General features: G+C 36.3%; 2 non-coding genes across 2 annotated transcripts; both read left to right on the forward strand.

The window, feature by feature from the left end:
- Positions 1-242: 242 nt before the first annotated feature.
- Positions 243-314, forward strand: Trnae-cuc. Its single transcript has one exon. It is a non-coding gene; the product is annotated as a tRNA-Glu (tRNA).
- A 588-nt stretch (positions 315-902) lies between these two features.
- On the forward strand, positions 903-976 carry Trnat-agu. Its single transcript has one exon. It is a non-coding gene; the product is annotated as a tRNA-Thr (tRNA).
- Positions 977-10,697: the final 9,721 nt, after the last annotated feature.

A 10,697-nucleotide genomic window follows, 5' to 3' on the forward strand; every position in this document is an offset into this window, starting at 1 on the left:
GTTACCAATTTAGGACGCCTTCCAGTGATAATAATGCATTTAGTGGTCTTAGAACAGAATATGAAATACAATGTGAGACAAAACAGATTTATGTACTTCGATTATATGTACAATAATCTGACTTGAGTCTGATTGGATAATTTTTCGAGAATTGGATTTTTTGAACAATTTTATCACATCACATTCAAGGATTATACCTATATATAGTTACTGATGGTTCCTGATAAGTGGAAAAGTACAAGTCCCATATTGTCTAGTGGTTAGGATATCCGGCTCTCACCCGGAAGGCCCGGGTTCGATTCCCGGTATGGGAAACTTTTTATTTCTGATTACAGTGAAGCGAAGATATTGTTATTGCCTACAATGTTTTCCAAAAATACTAATTGCTTGATTTTCACAGTTCAAACCTCTAAACCCTTAAAAAAAAACAATTGTTTTCTGTTAGTACTATATTTTTCTTTATAGTCATGATAACCTTTCAAATTGACAGCTCTTCGTCTATGTAGAACAGAGCATGCGTGATCAGTTTGCAACATAGGTGATAATCTTTGGTTTTCAAATCTCAAACATTTATTGCAACGTTTCTAGTCTTTATGCTACCCAAGTATCCAAGCAGCACTTGAATTCGCCTTGCTTGCTAATATAGTGCCATTGTACAGCGGACATCCCCCATATTGGTCGTATGATAGCCCTATAAGGCCAAACAGATGAAATAGTGGGCTAGTGCTCGCCAAACTTGATTTGCAACTTCTATTCGCATCTTATCATCTACGCAGAAACATGGGATGACGTTGTCACGAAGAAACATCGCCTTCATAATTTAATGCGCAAATCGATCCACATTTCTTTCTTGTCACAAGACGTATCACCAGTACAGCTTTGAGCAACCGGCCGTCATCAACGGCGCCGTGGCTTAGTTGGTTAAAGCGCCTGTCTAGTAAACAGGAGATCGTGAGTTCGAATCTCGCCGGAGCCTAGTTGGAGAAACTTTTTTCTAGTCGATATCACATCAATTTCGCTATTGCTCTTCTAGAAAGCTTTCTCTTTATTGCCCAAGAGTGAAAGTTACACCGTTTAGAGTGTCGTATCACCACGTAAGATACAACGCTTAAAAGCACGCACGACGATAATCGCTTTTGCACACCCACACACTACCAAGCGCACACACTCGCAACAACCCTTTCTAAGCCCCGCCCACTATCCGCAGCGCACTGGTATTGGTAGCGAGGGGAAGTAAACGTGCACACAGGCAAAAATCTTCGCATCAAGATCATTAATTCATTAGCACGTGAGTGCAGATGAACCCGGGGCACTCATTTCCTAACCTGGCACTCACCCACGATGGCGGGGAAACAACGATGCGTTTGATTCAGAAAACTTTTCCAACGTTTCCCGCTGACGTGTCGAAGAGCGAGCGGGACTAAGGCGAGGAAGGCCGAAGCCGACGATGTGTTTTTGTTGCTGTCGTCTGGTTGGTTTGGTGCGAGCGAGCGAGCGCGGGTGTGTTGGTGAGGCATTTGTTGTGATATAAACGCCAACCCCATCGCGAAGCTGCTACTAAAACACGAAGAGCTTCGAAAACGAGATGATTTGGTTTGGTATTGCTTCGTTATGCGAATACGCAGCAGTTCAACGATAAACTTCGTCGACGATGGGACAACAATCCCCTAGCGGTGCTTGACGAGCGTTTGTCTCCCAGTAGGCTGCGTACATCTGTCACCTGAATGTTGTTTTTCTAGTTGGAATTCTCGTCTGAGGAGCAGCTGCCGCTTTGGTCACAACAATTTTTCAGTTCCATCTTTTGTAAATGATTCTCGCTAAAGTGAAGTGTAATTTGACTGTTCGACCCGTGAGGTGAACGCACAAATCGTTATTCATTCTGCTTTTCAACTTCGGAAACCATAATTTCGGTTGTCAAGAAGCAGCCGGCCAATCAGTCGCTGCCGTTCGAATCAGATTCTAATCAATCTCAATTTGTGCTGCGGAGCGGACGGGGACTGTGAGTGATGGAATAGCTCCGAATCTTCGACGGACAGGTCGTACATCAGTCCGGTGGACTGATCGTAAACCCGATGACGGCAGTTGGAATCCCGAGTTGAGTTGCTAATCACATGAGGATGAAATTTGAGCCATTTTGAAGAAAAAATATTAAAACAGTACAATAAAACATCTACAAATTCTCGGTGAAGGTGCTTTGTTTGGTATCTCTCGATAGAGAGGAAGCCTGTGAACTGTCAAGCTAGCGATTTGATTAGGTTTGACGACAACGAGCGACGTTCCCGACGGACATTGCCCGGTCGTAAAATGATTTTTATTCGCTTGGATTAGGCCAGGTTTCTGTCAGCTGGTGAATACATTCAGATGACCTGTAAGGTGCTATCTGGTTTCACACCTACGTTTTTAGGTTTTTATTAGAAACCGTGAGATTACCCGACGGGGAAAGTACGCACTTAAAGTGATTGATTGCTATTTTGACGTGGTATGCTGAAAATTCTTCGCTTTAACTGTGCGTCCTAGCTGTTGTTTTGCAACAGGAAATCGATGTTGTACATTTTGTGAGCCTATTTGAGGCAATGTTTTAAAATAGTTCTGCTCGCTTCTGATAAGACTAGAGCGTGCGTCGCATAAATTTTAGCCCAACCCATTTTTTATGTTCACAGTGTTAAAAAACACATGAATGTATTTATATATGAACTGCAATGTGATTCTTCTTGGAAACGAAACGAACTGCAACGTACATTCTAAAAGTTCTAAAAATAAATTTCGCTGGAGCTTTTCCAATACGATTCAAATCGGAATAGACAAATTTAACACAACAACAACAAACAACATTTGGATAGGGTAGTTATACCCATAGATGTAATATTCATGGAACCTGTTCGTGCCTTTCGTATACTTAAAAATGAATTTCCGCTAGAACATTCGTTGAGTTGTTCACGAATCTAGGCGATTTCCTTTCGTGAGAAAATGCTTCGTCAGATTTCAACGTTTGACTTCATTTGATGGTGAAAATTTTATCATTACTTGTTAATGGAAACTATTGAAGAACTGTTGATCTACATAGTACCTACGCTTTTCATTCTCTGTTTAGACCCTGTTTTTCGCTTTGGACATGATTTTTATCTGTTACATTCACCTTAGTGGAGAGGAATTGGAAGCTTACCAACAATATTTATCATGCAGCCATCGAATTCAATATCATTGTGATGAAAGCTTCTAAAACATCAACGATGGGGTGAGATTCATCACAGTCCTTGTCTCCAGCATTCGCCCATATCAAATGAAAGAATGGATTCATACCAGGAGCATTGGAGTCTTAAAAAATTTTTAGAAAATTTGGAGAGTCGTGGTTGAACCTTTATATAAGCGTGATAAGCGGGTCTGTTTTACTCAAAACCAATGAGCCAGTACTGATATAAGTTGTACCTAGCTGAAGGAACCATAAAAAACTGTCATAGATCTCTGTTTTATTTTTTTTATTATACTTTAACAAGATATTAAGGCATGTCAAACCCTTAAGAAGCAAATGCCCCCAAATTTATTAGCCTGGCAAAATATTTTCTTGTGACCATGAAAAACACGTTCTCTAAGAACTCCTCCATCCGCTGATACCAAACAAACTAATATTGGATGCGAACTGAAAATCCATTAGCAGCTAGGCTGTTATCAAACAAAAATGTTCATGAAAATGATCCGAGTATGTCTAGGGATGATCGGTTTTGATTTCGTCACGCTAAAAACTGTTGTTCAATTTATATAACATAAAAGACTGCCAACTGCCAAAAAATATGTAATTGGTCCCAATTACGCAGAAATCTTTTACAACATTTTCCATATATATTTTAAATTAACATACGGCTAGAAACTTTCTGATTCACTCTGTTTATTGGATTTATCGCCTGCTTTGAAATCATTATGCTTTGTGTGAAGCATTTTAAGAGTGTACTTATAATGTGGTTTCCTGTGAGACGAGCGAACAACGGTTAGCACTCGTGGAAAAGATTTTGTTCAATTTGAACGACCTAAACATTCGACTTCACACCCCCAGTTTACAACAATAAAGTGTGATTTTAGAAGGTGGAAAGTTCACCAATAGAGCATACGACAATAGGGTGGTTCAATATTTAAAAATGTTTGAGAATCCAATCTCCCATATGTTTCTTATCATCCTTACTGTAAAAATAGTGTTCTGTGAAATTTTCAGCTTTCTAGGTGGTGATTTAAAGGTGGCCCATAGACAATGTAGGTTTATATGGAAATTACTATGGAGAAATTTTGAGATATGTTCCAAACACGCTAGTTTTGTAATGTTAATACAAACTTATTATCCCATAGTAATAACTTATTCTTCAAACCATAATAAAGAAATTTGCTGAAGAGAGAAATTCAATCCGACGGATAGCAGAAGAGATATTAATGAGTTTGTTTGCTATTATTTAGCTTAATATATGATTAAAGCTCTGCAAACATGTTAAAAAATCCCGTACAAAATTAGCTCAAAACAGATTTGTTTCTTCAGCAACATCCTTTATTTAGGTATAAAGAATAATTTTTTAATAAAGGATGATAATTTTCTACTTACATTTCAGTACTAGCGTGTTTGGAACATTTCTCAAAATTTCTCCATAGTAATTTCCATATAAACCTACATTGTCTTTGGGCCACTTTTAAATCACCACCTAGAAAGCTGAAAATTTCACTGAACACTATTCTTATGGTAAGGATGGTAAGGAGCATATGGGAGATTGGACTTTCAAACATTTTTGAAATATGAATCGCCCTAATACGACAATCAGACGCTGTTTCTAACTTTGAGTGGACAAAAACTTTAAACTTCTTTGCTTTATTATATTATTTAGGCAAGCAAGTAAAATATGACAAAAATTGTCCTAGATAGAGAAGTTATGTCAAAATATACTAAAGTAATCGGAAATTATATTCACTCACAAAAACAATGAAATAAACGCATGTAGATGCTAAATTCACGTTCAAATAATGTTCGCATTTTTTTATGGATATATCAAATGTTAAGGGTCACTTAACCTTTAACATCGAAAGCACGTATAAAACTTGTTCAAAAGTGAATGGATTTGAGATTATATTAACCCTTATCCTATCTGGATACGTTTTGAGCATTCACTAAAAGCCAAAAAAAAACATATCTCCGTTATTTTTCAAACGATTTCAAAACTGTTGACATCAGTAGACCCGTTTACGTCTCTAGTTTATGTGATATAGAATACGACATTGGCCACGAGGTGCCTGAGTTATTCCGGGGTGTAGTGGGGTAGGTTTTTCCTGAGTTATGATCCACCACCAATATGCGTGAGAAATATTGACTCCGACATGTCAATTTTTACGATTTGGCAGAACTAGCTACAAACCTTGTCTTGGCATTTACGGTCACTTTGGCCGCATTCCGGAAATCTTCCGGATACCTGGTCCTGCGGGAAAGTAGCCAGAATTGGATCAGGTATAGAATCCGGCTTGCAACATATTAATCTTCAAGATTTTGTGAATCATGTATTGTGCAGACTATTTCAAGCATAAATGATCACTTTGGCCATATTCCGAAAATATTTCGGCCATATGGTTCCCGCTGGAATGTAGTCATAAACGACCCAACGGAGAATCAGTAATGGAACCCAACTAGCGACATATTAATCATGAAGATTTCATGCATATAGAATATTTTAGACTATTTAAAACATGTTTGATTACAACGTGTATGTTTCGATACAGAAAACTACTGTCCATAACTGCATATTTTAAACATTCGACAAAAGTAGGCATTGAGTAAATGGAGGAAACTAAAATTTCTAAATATAACCAGGAACTCAAAAGTGCTTATTTCAGGCTGATATTTTGTACAACTCATATCGCATACCAGATGAATTGTCAGAATTTTTTTTTTTTTAGTATCATTCCAAACATTACATTCATTATTTTTTATATCTAGGTGTTCTGTGTTATTAGGCAACACTAGCATCCTAATTTGGTAAAACAAATCTAAGATTTTATAAACATTTTGTTAACAACATATTACATTTCATTTGCCTAGCAGTTCAGATTTTTTACAGGTGAGTTGATTTCACCTGCTTATAAGAGAAAAAAAAAACGTTTTCAATATACTTAACCTAACTTAACCTAAACATATAACGCATTAATCGTGGCAATAAAAGATTGTAACGATTTTTGCCTGAAATTTTTGATTATATTATTTGACATTTGTTCCAATGTTTCAACATTGGATATTTTATGTAACTCATTGGTACTAGAGACATTTTACATATTTGATACATTTGGCTTGAAAGCCCTCAATCTGATTTTTGAAAGCTAAATTCTTATCTAGCATGAGTCCTAGATACTTAACTTCATCTGACCAATTTATTGGAACCCCTCTCATCGTGACAACATGTCTACTTGAAGGTTTCAAATAAAGAGCTTTTGGTTTATGTGGGAATATTATTAGTTGAGTTTTGGAAGCATTAGGAGAAATCTTCCATTATTGCAAGTATGAAGAAAAAATATCCAAACTTTTTTGCAATCGACTACAGATGACACGCAGGCTTCGTCCTTTGGCGGAGAGGCCTGTGTCATCCGCAAACAAAGATTTTTGACATCCCTGAGGTAGCTCAGGTAAGTCAGATGTGAAAATATTGTATAATATTGATCCCAAAATGCTGCCTTGAGGAACACCAGCTCTTACAGGATTTTTTTTTCAGATCTGGAGTTATGATAATTAACCTGAAGTGTACGATTTGACAGATAACTTTGGATTATTCTAACAATGTATGTTGGAAAATTAAAGTCTTTTAATTTTACAATCAAACCTTCATGCCAAACACTGTCGAATACTTTTTCTATGTCTAGAAGAGCAAGACCAATAGAGTAGCCTTCAGATTTGTTGGAACGGATCAAATTTGTTACACGTAAAAGTTGATGAGTGGTCGAATGTCCATGGCGGAATCCGAACTGTTCATTGGCAAAAATTGAATTTTCGTTGATGTGGGCCATCATTCTGTTCAAAAGTTAGTTAGTTCGTTTGCCCGTGATGTAGTTGACTGTGTTGTTTACCACCGATCGTTTTTCGTTTTTCTGCGTGTTTCCGAACGTTTTATCTAAATCTCACCTTCCGCCGAGGCAACCGATGCTCCTTAGTACCGTTGGATGTTGAAGGATTGCGCAATAGATGCTTATTTGTGCTGAAAACGTTTGAAAGTCAAAAACTTTTTCCTGGTGGATTGCTCATCGAGACAAACGATCATCATCATCATCGCTCTTCAGTCATACTCACCAAAGTATACCTGAATAAACAAGCGCACGCCATCTACTTGTGAAGCGGAATACTGCATGTGAACAGGGTGTGACAAAAGTATGTCATAAATGCAAAAACGATTGTGGTTCTGGAGAAATCTTGGTCGTTTGTGAAGGATTTTGCGAAAGCATTCGAAGGTTCCATGCGAGTTGCGCCGGACTCACCGATGAAGAAGCCGGCGTTTGTCTGCATACTAATGTTATGTTTATGTGTGACGACTGTCGAGAGTTAATAGAGAATGTGCGTTTTCGTTCTATCGTCAGTTCAATGAGAGTTCCAGAAAATCCCGTTGAAAAAGGTGTTGATCGTATTACGAACGAAATAGCCAAAATGAGCGACTTGATGAATCAACTGAATGTAACAATCGAATCATTGCTCAATACATCCGAATCAACATCGAATACAGAAATGCCATCGGTATCCGATAAAGTTCCACTTCTGTCATCTACTAAAGTTTGGCCTGATGTGTCAACTGCCAAACGTGTGCATAATTCTGATGAAGAAAATAAAACTTTCAAACTTTACATCTCGAACATTGCAAATGACGTCACCGAAGAAGAAGTAAAACAAATGATCAGTGAAGCAATATCTGTGGAAAATATTCATGCCATCAATTGCCTCAAACCTCCTTGGAGGGACGTTTCAACTATGGACTTCGTATCGTACAAGGTAGTCATCGATAGAAAGTACCGCAGGCTTTGAACTCATCCAGCTGGCCAAAAGGAATAAGATGCCTCGAATTCAAGGATCACGCAGTAACAACATGGCGACCAGGCCGCTGATCCCGATATATCTAGTGTTTCAAACGGTTTAGTGTGTTTACGAAATTTGTTGCAGTTATTTTTGAAATGAAATAATTAAGTTTGTCCAGTTTTTTGATCGATTCTACTCTTATAATGTGCTGTTTAATGGATTTGATATGTATAATTTGTATGAATTAATTTTTAATGTTGAAACATGCGTTCTCTTATGGTTAGATTTTCTTTGTATTCGTTGATAGTTTGGCTTTTAGTTTTTAAGAACAGTCTGTACAGTATTTTTACTGAAGATGTTGGTAAATAAATAAATAAATAAATAAATAAAATAACCTTTTCAAAAAGTTTACTGATGGAGGAAAGCAAACTGATTGGACGATAGCTAGAAGCTTCTGCTGGATTTTTGTCTGGTTTTAAAATTGGAACAACCTTAGCATTTTTCCATTTGTCAGGAAAATATGCTAATTGAAAACATTTGTTGAAAATATCAACTAAAAATGATAAGCTACTTTTTGGAAGTTTCTTGATGAGGATGTAGAAAATTCCATCATCGCCAGTAGCTTTCATATTTTTGAATTTTTTAATAATAGTTCTCACTTCTTCCATATCAGTCTCCCAGGCATTTTCGAAAACGTTCTCTTGATTGAGAATATTTTCGAAGTCCTGAGTAACTTGATTTTCAATTGGACTAGTAAGTCCTAAATTAAAATTGAAAATTATTCTGATAGAAATTCATTGCCATTATTTTACGAGGCTCATTTATAATCTCAATGTGACTGTTATGCGGTTATTATTACCAAAGTGACAAAACAACTTGGTATTTTTTTCGAATTTTCTAGAACAATTTCATAGATTTCAGTAAGTTGATCGAAAGCATTTATCATTTGTTACACTCTCCATGGTACCGTGCTGCATCAATACCCGGACGCCTAAGGTGATACAGATATTCAAATGCCTGTATGGTCGGTATTTGTTTATGTAGTAATACATAACAAATGATAACTGTTAGGATGGAACTTGATAGTTTACACAAAATTTACTATGAATTTTATGAGATTATAGTGAAAATTGTGTTAATTCTGCAAGATGTCTTGTTCATAAATCCGGACACTTGAATCAAAATCCGGACATTCATGTATCGAATTCCGGACACTCAAATCAACACTGCTATGTTTCACATAAGTACATAAAAAATGAAACTTACCTTGATGTTACAAGACATAAATTGTTGGGCTTATGATAAATAATGTATCTCATTTGTTAGAGGGTCCTGAAACAGCTGTCTATACTGTTTTTGGAATAGGGGGAGATCCCCCAGTACCGGACACTTAAGCCACTAAATTCATAATTCGAAAAATATTGATTTTATGGGCTCGTGTCACCCATTTATGATAAATATCATCATTTTTATAGTGTACAAAAATAAATTTGAAAATATAAATATGAATTTTGACATTGTGTTTTAATGATGTATTTTAGTACCAAATTGATCGATCTTGAAATGTGGCACCCAATACCGGACACGATCTGGAAATGCCTCGAATTCTGTAAATTTGAACATCATTGAATGTGTACACTATGGAAATAGTTTATAATTACCAATTCAATGCAATTGCAACATTTACAAAAATAATTTGAGTTTTTCTTAGTTTTTCTTAGCATCTTGCCTATCAAAAACCTCTTTCATATATGATGAAAAATAGCACATTTTACGATGTTGTTATGAATGTTCATTCTTCTTAATTTTATTGCATGTTTGATACCATGGTCGACGGAACCCATAAAAAATGAAAGTATTTTGAGACACTGATGCAATATTTACAAAGATATCATATAACAAATCAAGCTGTCCGAAACTGAGGGACAGGAGGTGCTTAACCAAAATTGTAATTTGTCCATATTTACTTCAATTATGGTACAAAATACATTCATACTATCAAATTAGGATTATGTTCGATCATGCTTGCGGGATCCAAAGTATATTTTCATATTCAAAATAATTACTAAATAGGCTCAAAATTAAGAAGATACGTCAATTTTTTAAAGATTTTCAAACTTTTCTACTTTTTTAAGAAGGGATGAATATTTCAAGGATGTGTTATTCTACGCAAACATTAGTCTACATAATAGCTTTCTTTTCTACTAATACACCATCTTGATTGGACCATGATTTCTCAATGTTTCAACTTTGTCCGGTATTGGGTGCTGTCCGGCACTGGGGGAACTCCCCCTACTTCTAAAAGTAGTGTGATGTACGCATCGTTTTCCCCATCAATCACACATAATTTACACTTATTTGTGGTTTATAATTTTCAGAATCACTGAAATATCATTTATAAACATTCTTTCGAGATTTTCAAATGATTTGAATGCCATATCTGTTGTTAAAACTTTTTAAATTTTATTCTTGGGCACTGTGTCCGGATTCAAAACCACACGTATCAGTATCCGGACAGTCTTTTTCTAATACAAAAACGTGTTTTCTTCATTAATTTCACAAAACTATTCAGTTTAACATGTATAAAACATCAACAATTCACAGCAAAACTTGTATCATATGTATTTCCGGCTTCAAATAATTTTCGAAATAACCGCGGCGGAGTGAAACAGTAGAAGCATTAACC

Source organism: Aedes aegypti, chromosome 1, assembly GCF_002204515.2.
Source record: "Aedes aegypti strain LVP_AGWG chromosome 1, AaegL5.0 Primary Assembly, whole genome shotgun sequence".
Taxonomy (NCBI): Eukaryota; Metazoa; Arthropoda; class Insecta; order Diptera; family Culicidae; genus Aedes; species Aedes aegypti.